The sequence below is a fragment of the Triticum urartu genome, chromosome 1A (assembly GCF_056163025.1).
Source record: "Triticum urartu cultivar PI428250 chromosome 1A, HENAU_Tu73, whole genome shotgun sequence".
Lineage (NCBI taxonomy): Eukaryota > Viridiplantae > Streptophyta > Magnoliopsida > Poales > Poaceae > Triticum > Triticum urartu.
In genome coordinates, this window is record NC_141873.1 from 27,407,455 (window position 1) to 27,429,328 (window position 21,874).

The 21,874-nt window shown below is 49.9% G+C and overlaps 1 long non-coding RNA gene across 1 annotated transcript; it reads left to right on the forward strand.

Moving 5' to 3' along the window:
* The first annotated feature begins 489 nt into the window (after positions 1-489).
* LOC147988683 (uncharacterized) lies at positions 490-1,165 on the forward strand. The gene is made up of 4 exons (XR_015617692.1): positions 490-602; positions 690-785; positions 873-998; positions 1,094-1,165. It is a non-coding gene; the product is annotated as an uncharacterized LOC147988683 (long non-coding RNA).
* Positions 1,166-21,874: the final 20,709 nt, after the last annotated feature.

The window sequence follows — 21,874 nt, forward strand, 5'->3', positions numbered from 1 at the left end:
TTCCTCGTTGGTGCTATGGAAGGCATGACGGATGGGCGAGTTTGGTGGATAGGTGGCTCGGCGCCGATGCAGAGTTTGCTGCCAAGAGCATCAAGGCCCGGGCTAACCGTGGAGACGACGGGACACACGGCCAAGGAAACAGGAACCACTGGGGCTTCAAGGCCATGAAGGTATATCTATGTGCATGACGCATTTTTGTTCTTCTTTACGTCATGTTCTTATGTATGGCTGACTTCTATTTGACGTTGTAGGAGGACAAGTTGAAGAGGCCGCTCTCAGACATGGAGTCGTGGAAGCTGGCCCGCGAGCGGAGTCATCGCAAGGAGGGAGAGAGCCAGTACTACGGCAAGACCGAGGAGCACCTGGGGTCTTACATTCATCACTATCAGGAGTTGCATCCGGATGTTCCTGTTGCTGAGATCGCCCAGTCTCAGATCGACGACACGGCGGTGGTGGCCATCCAGGGGAAGAAGAATGGCCGGTATCCATGTTTCGATGGCTTGATCACTCCTTCGATCTCGTACACACGGCTTCGGGCTAGCAACCCGAGCCAGTTAGAGAGTACGGGGCGTTCACAGACTCCCTTAGCCCGCCAGCATGCTGTAAGTACTTCCTCCTTATCTTTTTCTATCTTGCATTCTCAGTTTATTTTCAGCATTGCTCACTTAGAAACAACCTAAATTATGTAGGCATATAAGGAGTTTGTCGAGCATAGGAATCTCGAGGTGCGGGAGTACTTGAAACGAGTGAAGGCAAACGATGATTACAACCGTCAGATGATGACGGTTAGTTTTGCCCTCTTAAAACCAACCTAAATTTTTGCACTTTCATTCCTTCTAATCTTCTAGTTTGCTTGTTTAACTAACATTCAGGCTATGTTGGCGTCTTGGACTAACCGCACGGATCCACCACAAATGGGACCCCCACCACCACCTGCGGGAGAACCCCCACACGTGCCCACGTTCGATGAATGGGTGGCACTAGGCAGTGATGGTTCGGTTAGTACATTTGCCTAACTACTAGCAAACTAGTTCTCGTTCATGAAACACTATCATATCATATTTACCGTTAGAATATTTTTTGAAACATGTAGGGGACCGGTGGCTCGACTCCTGCTCCGTCGACCCCAGTCACTCCGATCTGGCAGAGTGGTGGTGGTCGCGATGACGGTTTTGGCGGAGGTGGTGCTTTTGACGGAGGTGGTGGTGGTTATGGCGGAGGTGGTGGTTTTGGCAGGGGTGCTCTTGCTTGATGATTCCGTGCATGTGGCCATCGTGCCATGCCTTTCATATTCCTACTTTTATCATGTTTCATGTCTTGCACTACTTTTATGTTCATGAACTTCCATCGGTGATGATCTTTAGATGATGTGATGAACTTGAGTATGTTTAGATGAACTTGAGTATGTTCACATGATGAATTGTCATATTTCATATTGTTCTGTTTTGAAATGCTGTCAAATCAATTGGAAAAGAGAAAACAGGGAAAATAAAAAAAACAAAAAAACTATGCCTACGGCAAAGCCGTCGGCATATATACGCCCAGGAGTTACCAGGGCTTGCCACGTGGCAAACTATGCCGATGGCTTTGCCGTAGGCATAGCCCTGCTGCCAGGAGAAACCAGGAGCTGCCACGTGGCAGGGCTATGCCTACGGCAAAGCCGTCGGCATAGATGGAATCTATGCCGACGGCTTTGCCGTAGGCATAGCCCTGCCGCCAGGAGAAGCCGGGGGGCGACACGTGGAGCAGGTATGCCGACGGCTAGGTCGTCGGCATAGATTTCCATCTATGACGACGGCCAAGCCGTCGGCATACCTGCTCCACGTGTCGTCTCCTGTATCGCGCCACGTGTCGTCTCCTGAATAGCGCTGTTGACGGCGCCGTCCGTTGCCGTCAGACGGAAAACAACGCCGACGGCTAAACTATGCCGACGGCTATCCCACGGCCGTCGGCATATGCACCTATGCCGACGGCTATACTACGCCGACGGTCTGACACATCTACGCTGACGTGATCTACGCCGACGGGGCTATGCCGACGGCGGCCGTAGGCATAGATCTATGTCGACGGCAAAGGACCTATGCCGACGGCCTTGGGCCGTAGGCATAGCCCGCGAGTCCGGTAGTGCTCCATCCAACCACCGTCGCCGGGCCCGCCTCATCTACCATCATTAGCGCCACCTCATCGACACACGCACGTTCACAAACCTCCGCAACCGCGCCAAGGCCCTCGGTATCACCATCGAGTCCATCAGAGTCATCGACGTATCCACGGGGCACCGTGGCATGGAGTGGCGCCTGTCCAACAACAGCTACAACACGCACACCACGGTGGTTGGCACCCACAAAGGCATCGCCTGCTTGCGTCCGATAGTGCCAGAAACCACTGTTTTCATAAAAGTTTCCTGAAAACACCGATTTCGAGTAATCGCATTGCCTAAAGCACTAACAGATCGATTGACCTTGTTTTGACCGCAAACTAACCATCGGCGTGTCGAGAGTCCATGCACTGGGTGCTCAAGCTCGGGCTCAATTTTTGCAGCCGATGTCTCCGTGCGTAGGGACATCAAGGACACGCTCGCGCATCGAAGACCTCCGGGAGTAGGGCCCGCTGACGACCATCCCCGAGAGCCCGTCACCCCACCGCAACGAAATCATGTTTTAGAGCACCTGCACCCAGGCCCCTTTTTTCTAGCCATCCATTTCATTGCATCAAGATCCATGTAAGCACATATCTCTTTTTTGTTTCTCTTATATAGAACATGTATTGAAGTTCAAACCTTTGCAGAACAACAAAGCTTTCTAACTAGAATTTAGGATAAAAGTTTTAGATTTTTTTCGTCCAACATAAATATACAAAATAAGTTTTGTGTGATTAAAAACAAAATCTTACTTTTAGTATTTATGTAGGACGAAAAATTCTGAAAGCTTTATCCCATTTTCTAGTTAGTTTTGCTGCTATGCAAAGTTTGAAGTTCAAGACACGCTCTATGTGAGAGAAACAAAAAAGAGAAAATTTCATGTACGAAGTTAGTTGTCTTGCATAGATATTAAAGTGACATTGAAGAGTCAGGATAATATGGCCTGGATGCAAATGCTCTAAAAATCTGCATCCCCCACCGCGATGTGCCAGTGGCATGCGTGCACCGCCCCCGACGCAGCTGCACACGCGGGACAGAGGTAGAGGCGCGGCTCCACGCCAAGTCAGAAATTCTTATTCTTCCTTTTTTTCTATTTTCTTTTCCTATGACATGTGGGCCCCACACATCTGCAATAACTGCCATCATCCCAGTCGTTTGCCCTTGCCACATGGTCCTGACTAGTGGGTCATGTCTGTCAGTTTTTCTATCAATACGTGGTCAATCGATTGGTTAGTGCTTTAGGCAACACGATTACTCAAAATCTGTGTTTTCGGTAAACTTTTATGAAAACGGTGTTCTTTTGTACCACCGGGCCTAATTTTGATGATTTTCGGCAATTTACTTCATATACTCTCTCCGTCCTTGAAGAAGTGTACTTCCAACTTTGTTGGAGGGTCAAACTATCTCAAAGTTTGACCGAGTTTGTGCAAAAATATATCAATGCATGTGATACCAAATAGGTATATGACGAAAATATATTTTATCATGAATATAATGCAACTAATTTGATGGCATAAATGTTGGTCTATTATTGTGCGACAACTCCAACTGGGGAAGCGTTTTCTTCTCGCTGAGGCGATACCCAAGGAGGATTAGGGTTTAGCCGGGCTGCCGCCGGCCGCCTTTGGGGCGGCGGCACGTGCGCCGGTTTCTCTTTCCCAGGATGGCGCCGCGGTGCTGTCGCTGGTCTCTCGTTTCTCTGCTACGAGTCTCCTAGTGCGTGCACCCTAGGTGGTCGTAAGTAGATTTGATTCTGTTGATCCATGTATACTGCATGAGGAGTATGCATGCGCGAGTCTTGCTGTTTCTCTGAGTGGAGGTTTTGATCCAGCCTATGGGTGACTGGACTTGTTGATGTTGGAAGTTGTCGGTGTTCTCTCAACCGGTGTACTCCCCAGTGTGAGACGGAGGACCGCCGATCCCGATGAATCTTCTTAGTTGGAACTGTCGAGGAGGTGGGAATACCCGGACAGTTCGAGAGTTGGCGACTATAGCACAGTCGCGTTCTCCCAATATTGTATTCTTATGTGAAACTAGGCAAAAAGAAGGAAAGATCAAGAGAATAAGAAATCGTTTAGGATTGAAAGGATTTGCTGGAGTGGATAGCTAATTAAGTGGAGGCCTTTCCCTCTACTAGCATGAATCATCTGATGTCTTGGTTCTGGAGAAGGAAGGGAGGTACATTGATGCGCTGGTGCGGACTCGGGCTGATGCAGAACAATGGCGCCTTACGTGCATGTATGGTGAACCACGACTGGAAAATAGGCACAGTATGTGGACAAAGTTGCAGAATTTGGCAACAATTAATGATCTTCCTTGGTCAGTAATCGGTGACTTTAATGAAGCCTTGTGGAGTTTTGAACATATGTCTGCAACACCGCGGTTGGATGCACAGATGATGGCGTTTCGTCATACATTGGAAGCATGCAACCTTGTGGACCTTGGCTTCTCCGGTGTTCCATTCACGTATGATAACAAATGTCATGGTGTAGCAAATGTACAGGTTCGGTTGGACAGAGCAGTAGTGACTGCGACTTGACGGCATTTGTTTGCTTTCTCGTCGGTGGTGCATGTGGTCTCGCCTTGTTCTGGCCATGTTGCGCTGCTACTCAAAGGTGAGGCGGACACGGGTCAAACAACTGTTCGAAACCGCAGATATGAGGTGTTCTGGGAGCGAGATGAGGGCCTCCCAGATGTTATAAAGATTCTTGGTCTTCTGTTGGAGCTGTGCAGAATATGGCGCAGTTGCAGAAGGCTTTGGAAAAGATATGGATGCACTCCGGTTATGGAGTAGGAAATTTGGTAACATTTCGAGGGAACTTGCAAAATCACGTACACAGCAGGATGAGTTAATGAGTATGAATGCGGATAGACATGATGCAATTGACTACTTTATTAGACCGGTAGCAAGTTTTATGCGGGAGAGGCCACTACTAGCATGTCATCCCTGACTTAGAATTCTATGCACTTATGATTGGAACTATTAACAAGCATCCGCAACTACTAACGTTCATTAAGGTAAAACCTAACCATACCATTAAGATATATTGGCCCCCCTTCAATCCCGTATGCATCAATTTCTATACTAGGTTGAAGCTTCTGTCACTCTTGTCCTCCAATACATAGTCATATCAACATACAACTAACCCTATGGTGTGATCCACGCACACGCTCATATGATGGGAACCAAAAGACAGCAACATAACCACAAGAAAATTAAACCAATCATAGCAATTCATCAACTACCGATAGGACAACGAAAATCTACTCAGACATCATAGGATGGCAATGATACGTCTCCAACGTATCTATAATTTTTGATTGCTCCATGCTATATTATCTTCTATTTTGGACATTATTGAGCTTTATTATCCACTTTTATATTATTTTTGGGACTAACCTATTAACCGGAGGCCCAGCCCAGAATTGTTGTTTTTTTGCCTATTTTAGGGTTTCGAAGAAAAGGAATACCAAACGGAGTCCAAACGGAATGAAACCTTCGAGAACGTGATTTTTGGAACGAACAAGACCCAGGAGACTTGGACCCTACTGAGGGAGTCCTGGATTAGGGGTGTCCGGATAGCCGGACTATACCTTCGGCCGGACTCTTGGACTATGAAGATACAAGATTGAAGACTTCGTCCCGTGTCCGGAAGGGACTTTCCTTGGCGTGGAAGGCAAGCTTGGCGATACGGATATGTAGATCTCCTACCATTGTAACTGACTCTGTGTAACCCTAGCCCTCTCCGGTGTCTATATAAACCGGAGGGTTTTAGTCCGTAGGAACAACAATCATACCATAGGCTAGTTTCTAGGGTTTAGCCTCCTTGATCTCATGGTAGATCTACTCTTGTACTACTCATATCATCAATATTAATCAAGCAGGATGTAGGGTTTTATCTCCATCGAGATGGCTCGAACCTGGATAAAAACATCGTGTCCCTCATCTCCTGTTACCATCCGCCTAGACGCACAGTTCGGGACCCCCTACCCGAGATCCGCCGGTTTTGACACCGACATTGGTGCTTTCATCGAGAGTTCCTCTGTGACGTCGCCATCAGGAAGGATGCCTCATCCCGTCTTTAAAGATGGCACCATTACTAAGGGAGCTTTGGCTGTCGGCCAAACTCTCAGGCTAGGTGGTTTCCTTATGACCGCCCGTTCGGCTGCTGCGCCGACGATGACCTCTCGGGTCATCGAAAGCAATGTTCACGTTAGCTCGGAATTCGCCGAGCAGCTAGATCCAATGGAGCTATCTTCCCTAAACGAGCTCTTGGATCGCTTCGCCGCCCTGGGAGTCGCTACGGATTAGGACCAGATTGGGCCTAGACCCGATCTGAGAGAGATTAACTCTCCCCAGGTCACCCATCACGTTGCCATGGTAGAGGGACAGTGCGGCGACCCTTCATCTATCTTAAGGACTAGCTATGTCCGGATTCCCGATCCCTCCAAGCCGGATACCCGCGGAGGGGAGGACATCACTCAAGACCTGAACTTAAAGTCATGCGACCGGCTAGATTCATTGGACAGCATCCAAGAATCTAAACTTTCGAGTTCGGAAACTCCTTGGCCCCTGGGTCTCAGATTGGGTGAGGTTTCGGATTTGATTACACCCACCCACCCGTACATAAGAGATCTATCCCAAATTAGGCAAGAGCCCGAAGAAACAGTACATCATTACTGGGCCAGATCAGGATAAAGGACTGCCGCGAGGAAGACGCAATTTCATTCTTCTGCAATAATTGCACGGACAAGGGAATCCTTAACGCCATAAGTCGCCGTGATATTACACGCTTCGCTGACTTGGCGTTCATAGTACGAAAGTACTGTGCAATGGAAAGCGCCTGGAAACCCGAAATAAAATTTTGGGATAATTCGGCCCTGAATACAAACCCAGTCCGAAATAAAAGGGTGCATCATTGCGAGACACCCGGGTTCAATACCAAAAAGCAAAAGCCCTCTACAGGGCACGGAACCGTACTGGAAGGATGGCTTAATGGACCCTGTAAAATTCATAGTGCAGAGGGCGCCACACCAACTCACAGCCTTAGAGCATTATGGATACTCCGGCAGGTGGCAAAAATTGGCGAAGATCTTCTAATTCCAGAAGCCACAGAAAGCCACCTTTGAGACACCAGTACGGTATTAACAGTCTTTGAGACTTTCACATTAAATAATATGCGAAAAAGAACACTCCGCAGCCTTGCCGAAGTCTACCAAGTAGCAACAATAAACCCATGGAGTGACACGGATATTACTTTTAACGCCAGTGATGAACCTAAATTCCGAACAGCCGAGCACCAGCCGCATTGGTCCTCAGTCCAATAGTGGATGACTTTCGTCTTACCAAGGTACTCATGGATGGCGGCAGCGGATTGAACCTCATTTATGAGGAAACCCTTCAAAAAATGGAAATAGACTGGAACCGCATTTAGCGAAGCAGAACAACCTTTAAAGGAATAATCCCCATTCGGGAAGCGCGCTGTACAGGAAAAATTACACTAGATGTGGTGTTCGGCATGCCGGATAATTACAGGTTCGAAGAGGTCACGTTCCAAGTGGCCCCGTTCAGTAGCGGATATCACGCTCTGCTAGGGCGGGAAGCATCTACAATCTTCCAAGCAATACCCCATTACGGGTACATGAAGCTCAAGATGCCCGGGCCTAACGGAATCATCACTCTCGCTAGTGATCCGGACATAGCACTCCGCGTCGAAAACAAGAAGCCGCACTGGCCCTCAAGGCACTATCCGAAGCCCTAGCAGCTGATTAACTGACTGCGCGCTGCGCTCCACGGTGAATAGGGACGATGTGATACTCGACAAAAGATCCAAGTCCACCTCCTTTAAACCGGCGGACGAAATAGTCAAATTCCAGGTCCATCCAACGGACCCCAATAAAACAGCTTCCATCGGGGCATAGTTACACCCTGATGTAGACGCCGTACTGCGAGAGTTCCTACGAGAGAACTGGGACATTTTTGCCTGGCACCCTTCAGACATGCCAGGAATCCCACACAGGCTGGCCGAACACAGCTTACATATCCTAAAAGGATTCAAGCCAGCCAAACAGGCTCTTCGGCGTTTTTCCGAACCTAAGAGACATGCCATGGGAGAGGAACTAGCCAAGCTATTGGAGGCCGGATTCATCAAAGATATAAAACACCCGGACTGGCTAGCAAACCTGGTGATGGTACCAAAGAAGGACAAATCCTGTCGCCTGTGCGTTGATTTTAAAGACCTTAACAAGGCTTGCCCAAAGGATCCCTTCCCTCTCCCCCGCATCGATCAAATTATCGACGCTACCACAGGACACGATTCGTTGTGTTTCCTCGACCCATACTCCGGCTACCATCAAATAAAGATGGCAGAGTCAGACCAAGCCGCAACGGCATTCATCACACCATACGGCCCATTCTGCTTCAACACAATGCCCTTCGGGCTCAAAAACGCCGGCGCAACATATCAGCGCATGATTCAGACATGTCTGGCAAACCAGATCGGCAAAACAGTGGAGGCATACGTAGATGATGTGGTCGTTAAAACAAGACATGTCGAATCTCTAGTAGACGACTTGAGGCTAACATTCGATAACCTCCGAACATACGACATCAAGCTCAACCCGGAAAAATGCGTTTTCGGCGGCGGAAAGCTCTTGGGCTTCATTGTATCCGGTAGAGGAATTGAAGCAAATCCAGCCAAGATCCGAGCTCTATCACAATTGGATATCCCGAAGGACCTCAAACAAATACAAAAATTAACCGGATGCGTGGCGGCTCTAAGCCGCTTTATCTCCCGCTTGGGAGAAAAGGCCCTACCCCTTACCGCCTCCTTCGGTGCACCGAACACTTCGAGTGGACGGATGCAGCCACGGCCGAACTCGACGAAATAAAAGCCATCTTGGCAACAAACCCAGTCCTGGCCGCGCCAAACATTGGCGAACCAATGCTATTATACATTGCAGCAACCCATCAGGTCGTAAGCGCAGTGCTCATCGTAGAACGAGAAACGGACGGACACAAATTCCCCCTTCAAAAGCCGGTCTACTATGTGTCCACTGTCCTTACTCCGTGCAAGTCACGGTACCCGCATTATCAAAAGATTGCGTACGCGGTATTTATGTCATCCCGGAAGCTGCGACACTAGTTTCAGGAGTGTTCAATAACAGTAGCCTTGAAAGTGCCACTTAACGATATTATAAACAACCGCGACGCGATGAGCCGGATTGCAAAATGGGCCATTGAGCTCCTCCCGTTCGACCTAACTTACAAGCCACGACGAGCTATCAAGTCGCAAGTTTTGGCTGACTTCGTCACAGAATGGACGGAGGCCGAACTCCCTAAAGAGTACGACACATATTCAAACTGGGTCATGCACTTCGACGACTCCAAAATGTTGGCCGGTCTAGGGGCTGGCGTCATTTTGACGTCCCCCACATGAGACACAGTTCAATACGCACTCCAGATAATGTACACATACTCCAACAATGCAGCCGAATATGAGGCCCTTTTACATGGTCTCCGGATGGCAGTATCCATGGGCATTCAACGCCTAGAGGTGCGCGGGGACTCGAACCTCACAATATCCCAAATAAATGGAGACTTTGATGCCAAGGATCAAAAAATGGCAGCTTATCGCAACGCCGTCCTAAAAATGTCAGCTCGGTTCGAAGGGCTCGAATTTCACCATATAGCCCGGGAAAATAATCAGGCGGCAGATGTCCTGGCACGTATTGGCGCAAAACGCGATGTAGTCCCCCCCAACATCTTCTTGGAAAGGCTGCTCAAGCCATCCGTAGTATGGGAAGGGGAACCCGGCAATAACAGCCCGGACCCAACCGCACTGCCCGACACCGAACACTCTGACATAATTGGAGGCTCTGCCAATGAAACAACACCTTCAGCCCACGTAATAATGGCCGTCATCGCCCCGTGGACAGAACCATTCCTCGCCTACTTTACTAGGCAGGAACTCCCCGAGGACCAAAATGAGGCATGCTGCATAGTGCGGCGATCTAAAGCCTATAAAGTCCATGAGGGAGAGCTTTATAAGGAAAGCACTACCGGAGTCCTTCAAAGGTGCATCTCTGAAGAGGAAGGGCGGAACCTCCTGGCTGAAATTCATGCTGGACTCAACGGTCATCACGCTGCAGCTCGGTCCCTTTTAAGCAAGGCCTTCCGTACAGGCTTTTATTGGCCGACGGCTCGGGCAGACGCCCAGGACTTAGTCCAACGATGCGTCGGTTGCCAGCTTTTTGCAAACCAAAGCCATATGCCACCCACCGCCCTCCAAACTATCCCCATCACTTGGCCCTTCGCGGTCTAGGGGCTTGACATGGTTGGACCCATTGAAGGCGGAACCCACAAGAAGAAATACTTACCGGTCATGGTGGATAAGTTCACCAAATGGATAGAAGCCAAGCCTATTAAGACGGCCGAATCCGGACCGGTGATAGATTTTATATCCGGGGTTGTACACCGTTACGTCGTCCCCCACAGCATCATCACTGATAACGGCATGAACTTTACGGCCGACGAGGTAAAACTCTGGTGCAAAAACATGGGCATCAAGCTCGAATATGCTTCCGTCTATCACCCACAAACTAACGGCCAGGTCGAACGTGCAAATGGTCTTATCATGAGCGGCATCAAACCCAGATTAGTGCGGTCCTGAGGGAGTCCTGGGTTAGGGGGTGTCCGGATAGCCGGACTATACCTTCGGCCGGACTCCTGGACTATGAAGATACAAGATTGAAGACTTCGTCCCGTGTCCGGAAGGGACTTTCCTTGGCGTGGAAGGCAAGATTGGCGATACGGATATGTAGATCTCCTACCATTGTAACTGACTCTGTGTAACCCTAGCCCTCTCCGGTGTCTATATAAACCGGAGGGTTTTAGTCCGTAGGAACAACAATCATACCATAGGCTAGCTTCTAGGGTTTAGCCTCCTTGATCTCGTGGTAGATCTACTCTTGTACTACCCATATCATCAATATTAATCAAGCAGGACGTAGGGTTTTACCTCCATCGAGATGGCCCGAACCTGGGTCAAAACATGGTGTCCCTCATCTCCTGTTACCATCCGCCTAGACGCACAGTTTGGGACCCCCTACCCGAGATCCGCCGGTTTTGACACCGACATTGGTGCTTTCATTGAGAGTTCCTCTGTGCCGTCGCCTTCAGGAAGGATGCCTCATCCCATCTTTAAAGACGGCACCGTTGCTAAGGGAGCTTTGGCTATCGGCCAAACTCTCAGGCTAGGTGGTTTCCTTATGACCGCCCGTTCGGCTGCTGCGCCGACGATGACCTCTCGGGTCATCGAAAGCAATGTTCACGTTAGCTCGGAATTCGCCGAGAAGCTAGATCCAATGGAGCTATCTTCCCTAAACGAGCTCTTGGATCGCTTCGCCGCCCTGGGAGTCGCTACGGATTAGGACCAGATTGGGCCTAGACCCGATCTGAGAGAGATTAACTCTCCCCAGGTCACCCATCACGTTGCCGTGGTAGAGGGACAGTGCGGCGACCCTTCATCTATCTTAAGGACTAGCTATGTCCGGATTCCCGATCCCTCCAAGCCGGATACCCACAGAGGGGAGGACATCACTCAAGACCTGAACTTAAAGTCATGCGACGGGCTAGATTCATTGGACAGCATCCAAGAATCCAAACTTTTGAGTTCGGAAACTCCTTGCCCCTGGGTCTCAGATTGGGTGAGGTTTTGGATTTGATTACACCCACCCACCCGTACATAAGAGATTTATCCCAAATTAGGCAAGAGCCCGAAGAAACAGTACATCATTACTGGGCCAGATCAGGATAAAGGACTGCCGCAAGGAAGACGCAATTTCATTCTTCTACAATAATTGCACGGACAAGGGAATCCTTAATGCCATAAGTCGCCGTGATATTACACGCTTCGCTGACTTGGCGTTCATAGTACGAAAGTACTGTGCAATGGAAAGCGCCTGGAAACCTGAAATAAAATTTTGGGATAATCCGGCCCTGAATACAAACCCAGTCCGAAATAAAAGGGTGCATCATTGCCAGACACCCAGGTTCAATACCAAAAAGCAAAAGCCCTCTACAGGGCACGGAACCGTACTGGAAGGATGGCTTAATGGACCCTGTAAAATTCACAGTGCAGAGGGCGCCACACCAACTCACAGCCTTAGAGCATTATGGATACTCCGGCAGGTGGAAAAAATTGGTGAAGATCTTCTAATTCCAGAAGCCACAGAAAGCCACCCCAGAGACACCAGTACGGTATTAACAGTCTTCGAGACTTTCACATCAAATAGTATGCGAAAAAGAACACTCCGCAGCCTTGCCGAAGTCTACCAAGTAGCAACAATAAACCCATGGAGTGACACGGCTATTACATTTAACGCCAGTGATGAACCTAAATTCCAAACAGCCGAGCACCAGCCGCATTGGTCCTCAGTCCAATAGTGGACGACTTTCGTCTTACCAAGGTACTCATGGATGGCGGCAGCGGATTGAACCTCATTTATGAGGAAACCCTTCAAAAAATGGAAATAGACTGGAACTGCATTTAGCGAAGCAGCACAACCTTTAAAGGAATAATCCCCAGTCGAGAAGCGCGCTGTACAGGAAAAAATACACTAGATGTGGCGTTCGGCATGCCGGATAATTACAGGTCCGAAGAGGTCACGTTCCAAGTGGCCCCGTTCAGTAGCGGATATCACGCTCTGCTAGGGCGGGAAGCGTCTACAATCTTCCAAGCAATACCCCATTACGGGTACATGAAGCTCAAGATGCCCGGGCCTAACGGAATCATCACTCTCGCTAGTGATCCGGACATAGCACTCCGCGTCGAAAACAATACAGCCGCACTGGCCCTCGAGGCACTATCCGAAGCCCTAGCAGCCGAGGAACTGACTGCGCGCTGCGCTCCATGGTGAATAGGGACGATGTGATACTCGACAAAAGATCCAAGTCCACCTCCTTTAAACCAGCGGACGAAATAGTCAAATTCCAGGTCCATCCAATGGACCCCAATAAAACAGCTTCCATCGGGGCATAGTTACACCCTGATGTAGACGCCGTACTGCGAGAGTTCCTATGAGAGAACTGGGACATTTTTGCCTGGCACCCTTCAGACATGCCAGGAATCCCACGCAGGCTGGCTGAACACAGCTTAAATATCCTAAAAGGATTCAAGCCAGCCAAACAGGCTCTTCGGCGTTTTTCCGAACCTAGGAGACATGCCATGGGAGAGGAACAAGCCAAGCTATTGGAGGCCGGATTCATCAAAGATATAAAACACCCGGACTGGCTAGCAAACCTGGTGATGGTACCAAAGAAGGACAAATCCTGGCGCCTGTGCGTTGATTTTAAAGACCTTAACAAGGCTTGCCCAAAGGATCCCTTCCCTCTCCCCCGCATCGATCAAATTATCGACGCTACCACAGGACACGATTCGTTGTGTTTCCTCGACCCATACTCCGGCTACCATCAAATAAAGATGGCAGAGTCAGACCAAGCCGCAATGGCATTCATCACACCATACGGCCCATTCTGCTTCAACACAATGCCCTTCGGGCTCAAAAACGCCGGCGCAACATATCAGCGCATGATTCAGACATGTCTCGCAAACCAGATCGGCAAAACAGTGGAGGCATACGTAGATGATGTGGTCGTTAAAACAAGACATGTCGAATCTCTAGGTGACGACTTGAGGCTAACATTCGATAACCTCCAAACATACGACATCAAGCTCAACCCGGAAAAATGCGTTTTCGGCGGTGGAAAGCTCTTGGGCTTCATTGTATCCGGTAGAGGAATTGAAGCAAATCCAGCCAAGATCCGAGCTCTATCACAATTGGATATCCCGAAGGACCTCAAACAAATACAAAAATTAACCGAATGCGTGGCGGCTCTAAGCCGCTTTATCTCCCTCTTGGGAGAAAAGGCCCTACCCCTTTACCGCCTCCTTCGGCGCACCGAACACTTCGAGTGGACGGATGCAGCCACGGCCGAACTCGACGAAATAAAAGCCATCTTGGCAACAAACCCAGTCCTGGCCGCGCCAAACATTGGCAAACCAATGCTATTATACATTGCAGCAACCCATCAGGTCGTAAGCGCAGTGCTCATCGTAGAACGAGAAACGGACGGACACAAATTCCCCCTTCAAAAGCCGGTCTACTATGTGTCCACTGTCCTTACTCCGTGCAAGTCACGGTACCCGCATTATCAAAAGATTGCGTACGCGGTATTTATGTCATCCCGGAAGCTGCGACACTACTTTCAGGAGTGTTAAATAACAGTAGCCTCGAAAGTGCCACTTAACGATATTATAAACAACCGCGACGCGATGAGCCGGATTGCAAAATGGGCCATTGAGCTCCTCCCGTTCGACCTAACTTACAAGCCACGACGAGCTATCAAGTCGCAAGTTTTGGCTGACTTCGTCACAGAATGGACGGAGGCCGAACTCCCTAAAGAGTACGGCACATATTCAAACTGGGTCATGCACTTCGACGACTCCAAAATGTTGGCCGGTCTAGGGGCTGGCGTCATTTTGACGTCCCCCACATGAGACACAGTTCAATACGCACTCCAGATAATGTACACATACTCCAACAATGCAGCCGAATATGAGGCCCTTTTACATGGTCTCCGGATGGCAGTATCCATGGGCATTCAACGCCTAGAGGTGCGCGGGGACTCGAACCTCGCAATATCCCAAATAAATGGAGACTTTGATGCCAAGGATCCAAAAATGGCAGCTTATCGCAACGCCGTCCTAAAAATGTCAGCTCGGTTCGAAGGGCTCGAATTTCACCATATAGCCCGGGAAAATAATCAGGCGGCAGATGTCCTGGCACGCATTGGCGCAAAACGCGATGTAGTCCCCCCCAACATCTTCTTGGAAAGGCTGCTCAAGCCATCCGTAGTATGGGAAGGGGAACCCGGCAATAACAGCCCGGACCCAACCGCACTGCCCGACACCGAACACTCTGACATAATTGGAGGATCTGCCAATGAAACAACACCTTCAGCCCACGTAATAATGGCCGTCATCGCCCCGTGGACAGAACCATTCCTCGCCTACTTTACTAGGCAGGAACTCCCCGAGGACCAAAATGAGGCACGCTGCATAGTGCGGCGATCTAAAGCCTATAAAGTCCATGAGGGAGAGCTTTATAAGGAAAGCACTACCGGAGTCCTTCAAAGGTGCATCTCCGAAGAGGAAGGGTGGAACCTCCTGGCTGAAATTCATGCTGGACTCGGCGGTCATCACGCTGCAGCTCGGTCCCTTGTAAGCAAGGCCTTCCGTACAGGCTTTTATTGGCCGACGGCTCGGGCAGACGCCCAGGACTTAGTCCAACGATGCGTCGGTTGCCAGCTTTTTGCAAACCAAAGCCATATGCCACCCACCGCCCTCCAAACTATCCCCATCACTTGGCCCTTCGCGGTCTGGGGGCTTGACATGGTTGGACCCCTTAAAGGCGGAACCCACAAGAAAAAATACTTACTGGTCATGGTGGATAAGTTCACCAAATGGATAGAAGCCAAGCCTGTTAAGACGGCCGAATCCGGACCGGTGATAGATTTTATATCCTGGGTTGTACACTGTTACGTCGTCCCCCCAAAGCATCATCACTGATAACGACACGAACTTTACGGCCGACGAGGTAAAACTCTGGTGCAAAAACATGGGCATCAAGCTCGATTATGCTTCCGTCTATCACCCACAAACTAACGGCTAGGTCGAATGTGCAAATGGTCTTATCATGAGCGGCATCAAACCCAGATTAGTGCGGTCCTGAGGGAGTCCTGGGTTAGGGGGTGTCCGGATGGCCGGACTATACCTTCGGCCGGACTCCTGGACTATAAAGATACAAGATTGAAGACTTCGTCCCGTGTCCGGAAGGGACTTTCCTTGGCGTGGAAGGCAAGCTTGGCGATACGGATATGTAGATCTCCTACCATTGTAACTGACTGTGTAACCCTAGCCCTCTCCGGTGTCTATATAAACCGGAGAGTTTTAGTCCGTAGGACGAAAAACAATCATAACATAGGCTAGCTTCTAGGGTTTAGCCTCCTTGATCTCGTGGTAGATCTACTCTTGTACTACCCATATCATCAATATTAATCAAGCAGGACGTAGGGTTTTACCTCCATCGAGAGGGCCCGAACCTGGGTAAAACATCATGTCCCCTGCCTCCTGTTACCATCCGACCTAGACGCACAGTTCGGGACCCCCTACCCGAGATCCGCCGGTTTTGACACTGACATTGGTGCTTTCATTGAGAGTTCCTCTGTGTCGTCACTTTTAGGCCCGATGGCTTCTCCGATCATCAACGGCGGTGCGATCCAGGGTGAGACTTTTCTCCCCGGACAGATCTTCGTATTCAGCGGCTTTGCACTGCGGGCCAATTCGCTTGGTCATCTGGAGCAGATCGAAAGCTACGCCCCTGGCCATCAGGTCAGATTTGGAAGTTTGAACTACACGGCCGACATCCATGGAGACTTGATCTTCGATGGATTCGAGCCACAGCCGAGCGCGCCGCACTATCACGATGGGCATGATTTAGCTCTGCCGCCGAACAGTGCCCTGGAGGCCGCACCTGTGTCCGCTCCGACCCCTAGCTCGTAGCCGATCACACCAACCGAGGATGGATGGTTAGACACTGCCTCGGGGGCTGCAATCTCTACGGCGATCGAGCCGAACACCAGCCCTATTCTCTGCGAAGCCCGTGACTCCAAGGAGCCGGACTCCTCTCCAGACTCCGAGCCCTCCGCGCCCCGACCGATCGAACCCGATTGGGCGCCGATCATGGAGTTCACCACCGCGGACATCTTTCAGCACTCGCCCTTCGGCGATATTCTGAATTCACTAAAGTCTCTCTCTTTGTCAGGAGAGCCCTGGCCGGACTATGGTCAGCAAGGTTGGGATGCGGATGATGAAGAAATTCAAAGCCCACCCACCACCCACTTCACAGCCACTGTCGATGATTTAACCTACATGCTCGACTTCGACTCCGAAGACATCGACGGTATGGACGCCGATGCAGGAGAGGATCAAGAACCAGCGCCTATAGGGCACTGGAAAGCCACCTCGTCATATGCTATATACATGGTGGACACCCCAAAAGAAGGCAATGGCGATGGAACAGCGGAGGATGACCCCTCCAAGAAGCAGCCTAAGCGCCGGCATTAGCGGCGCCGCTCTAAATCCCACCAAAACAAAAACGGTGATTCCGGCACGGGGGATAATAACACCCCGGACAGTGCCGAAGACAACCACCTCTAGCAAGATTCAGCACATGAGGATAGAGAAGCCAGAACTCATGAGAGAGCGGCAGACAGAGAGGTCGAGGACGCTAATTATATGCCTCCCTCCGAAGACGAGGCAAGCCTCGACGAAGACGAATTTGTCATGCCAGAGGATCCCGTCGAACAAGAGCATTTCAAACGCAGGCTTATGGCCACGGCGAGCAGCCTCAAGAAAAAACAGCAACAACTTAGAGCTGATCAAGATTTGCTAGCCGACAGATGGACTGAAGTCCTTGCGGCCGAAGAGTATGAACTCGAACGCCCCTCCAAGAGCTACCCAAAGTGCAGGTTGCTACCCCAATTAGAGGAGGAAGCACTTAAACCTACATCACCAACGCATGATGCGGCCGACCGGCCACCCCGTGGCCGCGACAAAGAGGCCTCTCGACCCTCCACTCAAGCCGCACCCCGGCGCCACTCAAAAACCACCAAGGCATGGGAAAATGCGCCAGACCAGCGAGATATATTGGAGGACAAGGCAAGGCAAACAAGATCGATCTACGGATCACATGGGCGCCCCACGGCACGAGACGGTACTCGTCACGCCGGATACAGTAAATCCGGCCGGGCCGAACACAGTAGACAAAGCTCGTTTGATCTGCGTCGTGATGTAGCCCAATACAGAGGCGCCGCACACCCACTATGCTTCACAGATGAAGTAATGGATCATCAAATCCCCGAGGGTTTCAAACCCGTGAACATCGAATCATACGATGGCACAACAGATCCTGCGGTATGGATCGAGGACTATCTCCTTCATATCCACATGGCCCTCGGTGATGACCTACACGCCATCAAATACCTCCCACTCAAGCTTAAAGGACCAGCCCGACATTGGCTTAACAGCTTGCCAGCAGAATCAATTGGTTGTTGGGAGGACCTGAAAGCCGCATTCCTCGACAATTTCCAGGGCACTTATGTGCGACCACCAAACGCCGATGACCTAAGTCACATAATTCAGTAGCCAGAGGAATCGGCCAGACAATTTTGGACACGGTTCCTAACCAAGAAAAATCAAATCATCGACTGTCCGGACGCAGAGGCCCTAGCAGCCTTCAAGCATAACATCCGCGATGAGTGGCTTGCACGGCACCTAGGACAGGAAAAGCCGAAATCTATGGCAGCCCTCACGACACTTATGACCCGCTTTTGCGCAGGAGAAGACAGCTGGCTAGCTCGTAGCAATAACATGACCAAGAGCCCTGGTAATTCGGATACTAACATCCGCGACGAGTGGCTTGCACGGCACCTAGGACAGGAAAAGCAGAAATCTATGGCAGCCCTCACGACACTTATGACCCGCTTTTGCGAAGGAGAAGACAGCTGGCTAGCTCGTAGCAATAACATGACCAAGAGCCCTGGTAATTCGGATACCAAGGACAGCAGTGGCAGGTTGCGTCGCAACAAGCAAAAGCACCGCATTAACGGCGACAATGCTGAGGATACGGCAGTTAATGCCGGATTCAGAGGCTCTAAACCTGGTCAGTGGAAAAAGCCATTCAAAAAATACTCTGGGCCCGTCCAGTTTGGACCGAATACTCGACCGCTCATGCCAGATACATGGCACCCCCGAAAAACCAGCCAATCACACCAACAGGGATTGCTGGGTGTTCAAGCATGCAAGCAAGTTAAATGCCGAAAGCAGAGACAAGGGGCTGCATAGCGATGACGAGGAGGAGCCCCGGCCGCCGAACAACAGTGGACAGAAAGGTTTTCCCCCACAAGTGCGGACGGTGAACATGATATACGAAACCCACGTCCCCAAGAGGGAGCGGAAGCATGCGCTAAGGGACGTATACGCGATGGAGCCAGTCGCCCCAAAGTTCAACCCATGGTCTTCCTGCCCGATCACTTTTGATCGAAGGGACCACCCCACTAGCATCCGTCATGGCGGATTCGCCGCATTGGTTCTAGACCCAATTATTGACGGATTTCACCTCACTAGAGTCCTTATGGACGGCGGCAGCAGCCTGAACCTGCTTTATCAGGATACTGTGCGGAAAATGGGCATCGATCCCTCGAGGATTAAACCCACCAGAACGACCTTTAAAGGTGTCATACCAGGTGTAGAAGCCAACTATACAGGCTCAGTTACACTTGAAGTGGTCTTCGGATCTCTGGATAATTTCCAAAGCGAGGAGTTAATCTTCAACATAGTCCCGTTCCGCAGTGGCTATCACGCACTGCTCGGGCGAACCGCATTTGCCAAGCTCAATGTGGTACCGCACTACGCATACCACAAGCTCAAGATGCCAGGCCCTCGAGGAGTAATCACGGTCAATGGAAACACTGAACGCTCTCTCCGAACGGAGGAGCATACGGCGGCTATCGTAGCGGAAGTACAAAGCAGCCTCTCAAGGCAATTCTCCAGTCCGGCCACTAAACGTCTAGACCCGTCAAGCGCGCCCGGAGTAACCTTCAACAAGACCGCCTGGCATGTTTCGAGCAAGCGTAGCAATGCGGCCCCAACCCCAGCCCTCGCGAACTTGCGAAACCAGTGTTGCGCGTACACAACTACGCTCTAGAAATACCATGGGCACAGGGGGAGGGGCACCATCACGGCACGCCCGAAACGCGGCTTAAACCGCACTAGGGGCTGCCGATTTCTTAATTTTCTCTTATTTTCAGGACTCTATTCTTCGGAAGGCTTGTCCGGCAGTACAATTGCCGCACAAACGATACAACCAGGGAAGCAGAAAGCTACGCCGCACTACGGAACTCTAAGGTGGTCTCTATAACGAGCAGTATACCTGTTTCGCATAACATTCCGCAGCTCGCCCCTGGAAAGGACATATTTGACAGTCCCGTCTTATGCTTATCGCACTATTTGTATTGTTCTGCTTTGATCGCAACTTTTTTAAATAAACAATGCATAGCTTCCGTCTATTATTGCATTACCTCTTTTTTACGAATATATAGAAGTGCGGCCGTACATCGAGTAAGTTCTCGGTACATTGTTTCTCAACTTCTACTTCCTTTGAACTGCTCTTATTCCTGGATATGTCATACAGTCGACACGTCGCCATATTCTCGTATGGAGCAGAGATCCAAAAGGATTCCGTCGAAGAGTATGACCTTCTCGCAAAGCAAGGAGGCGGCTATCCCGGTTTCATCTCTTGGTTCAAACAAACGGTAATTTTTATTAGACAATTTCATTTCATTCGCTAATTTGTGCGTAATGCAACAATCCTTTCATATTAAACTTGTAGGCTAATTCAGAGTCTATGGACGCCGAATTGAGACAAGTCGCTAATGGTTTTGACTATAAGTCCGTTCATTTGACAAGTACGACATCAACGGGTATCACTTTCGTACCTATGGCAAAGAGCTATCTATGGCCGACCGAAAGTCTACAAATTGTTGTGTATCTGCTATCGGCGAAGGAGGTACCGAGTATTATGGGAGAGTTGATGCAATTTATGAACTTCTATTCTATGGTGAAAACCCACCGAATGTCGTAGTCTTCAAATGTTATTGGTTTCAGCCGAAGGAGACTAGAAGGACTCATGAACATATAGGGCTAGTTGAAATCAACCAAAGCACCCATTTATATGTTCCTGATGTCTATATTACGGCTCAATAGGCGACCCAAGTATTCTATCTACCGTGGGCCTGCCAAACTAATCCAAATCTGAAAGGCTGGGATGTCGTTTATGAAGTGCCGCCACGTGCTAGACTTTCTCCCCCAAAGGAAGAGGATTATGAACCTCACATTAACCCAGACACATATGAAGGAAAATTCTTCCAAGAGACACGTCTTTCCAAAAAGCATTTAAAGAACTGCTATACTTCACCCCAAAACATTGAAGTAGACAGCGACAATGAATCCGACAACACCCCAGAGGAGGAACAAGAAGAGCCGGAACAAGAAGTGGTTACTGCTGCGGATGACCTATCAATGCTTAACCGATTACGTCAGGTGGCCTTGCACATGGTGATGCCAATGAACCCTATGAGCCCATAATTGATTATAGTGATGATGATGATTATGCATTTATTGATGATACTGATCGAGATTATTAGTAGTGTCAGGTATTCAATTTTTTATGTTGTACTTGATGATGATACACGTAAGTGATATACATATTATTATTCATGTCGGTACTTTTTTTATGTTGTACTAATTTCGTTTATTCTTTGTCATGGCAGGTGTTGAAAGATGGTGGGCGCTGGTCGGGAGCACGCCGAGGCCCCTTCTTCGTCGGCGCGTGGTGTGAGGTCTTCCATTCCACATGCACCTCTCCGCCGAGCATTGCTGGACAGTATGGAGACACCGCCGGGCCCTTCTTCGTCGACCGCGGTGCCCAGCAGGGGACGAGGTAAGAAGAAGAGAGGAGGTGGAGCACGTGGTCGCGGGAGAGGAGGAAGGGTGACTCTTACGGCGCCTTGCTCGCCGCCGCCCCCAGCTGTTTCACCCGAGCACGTGACTG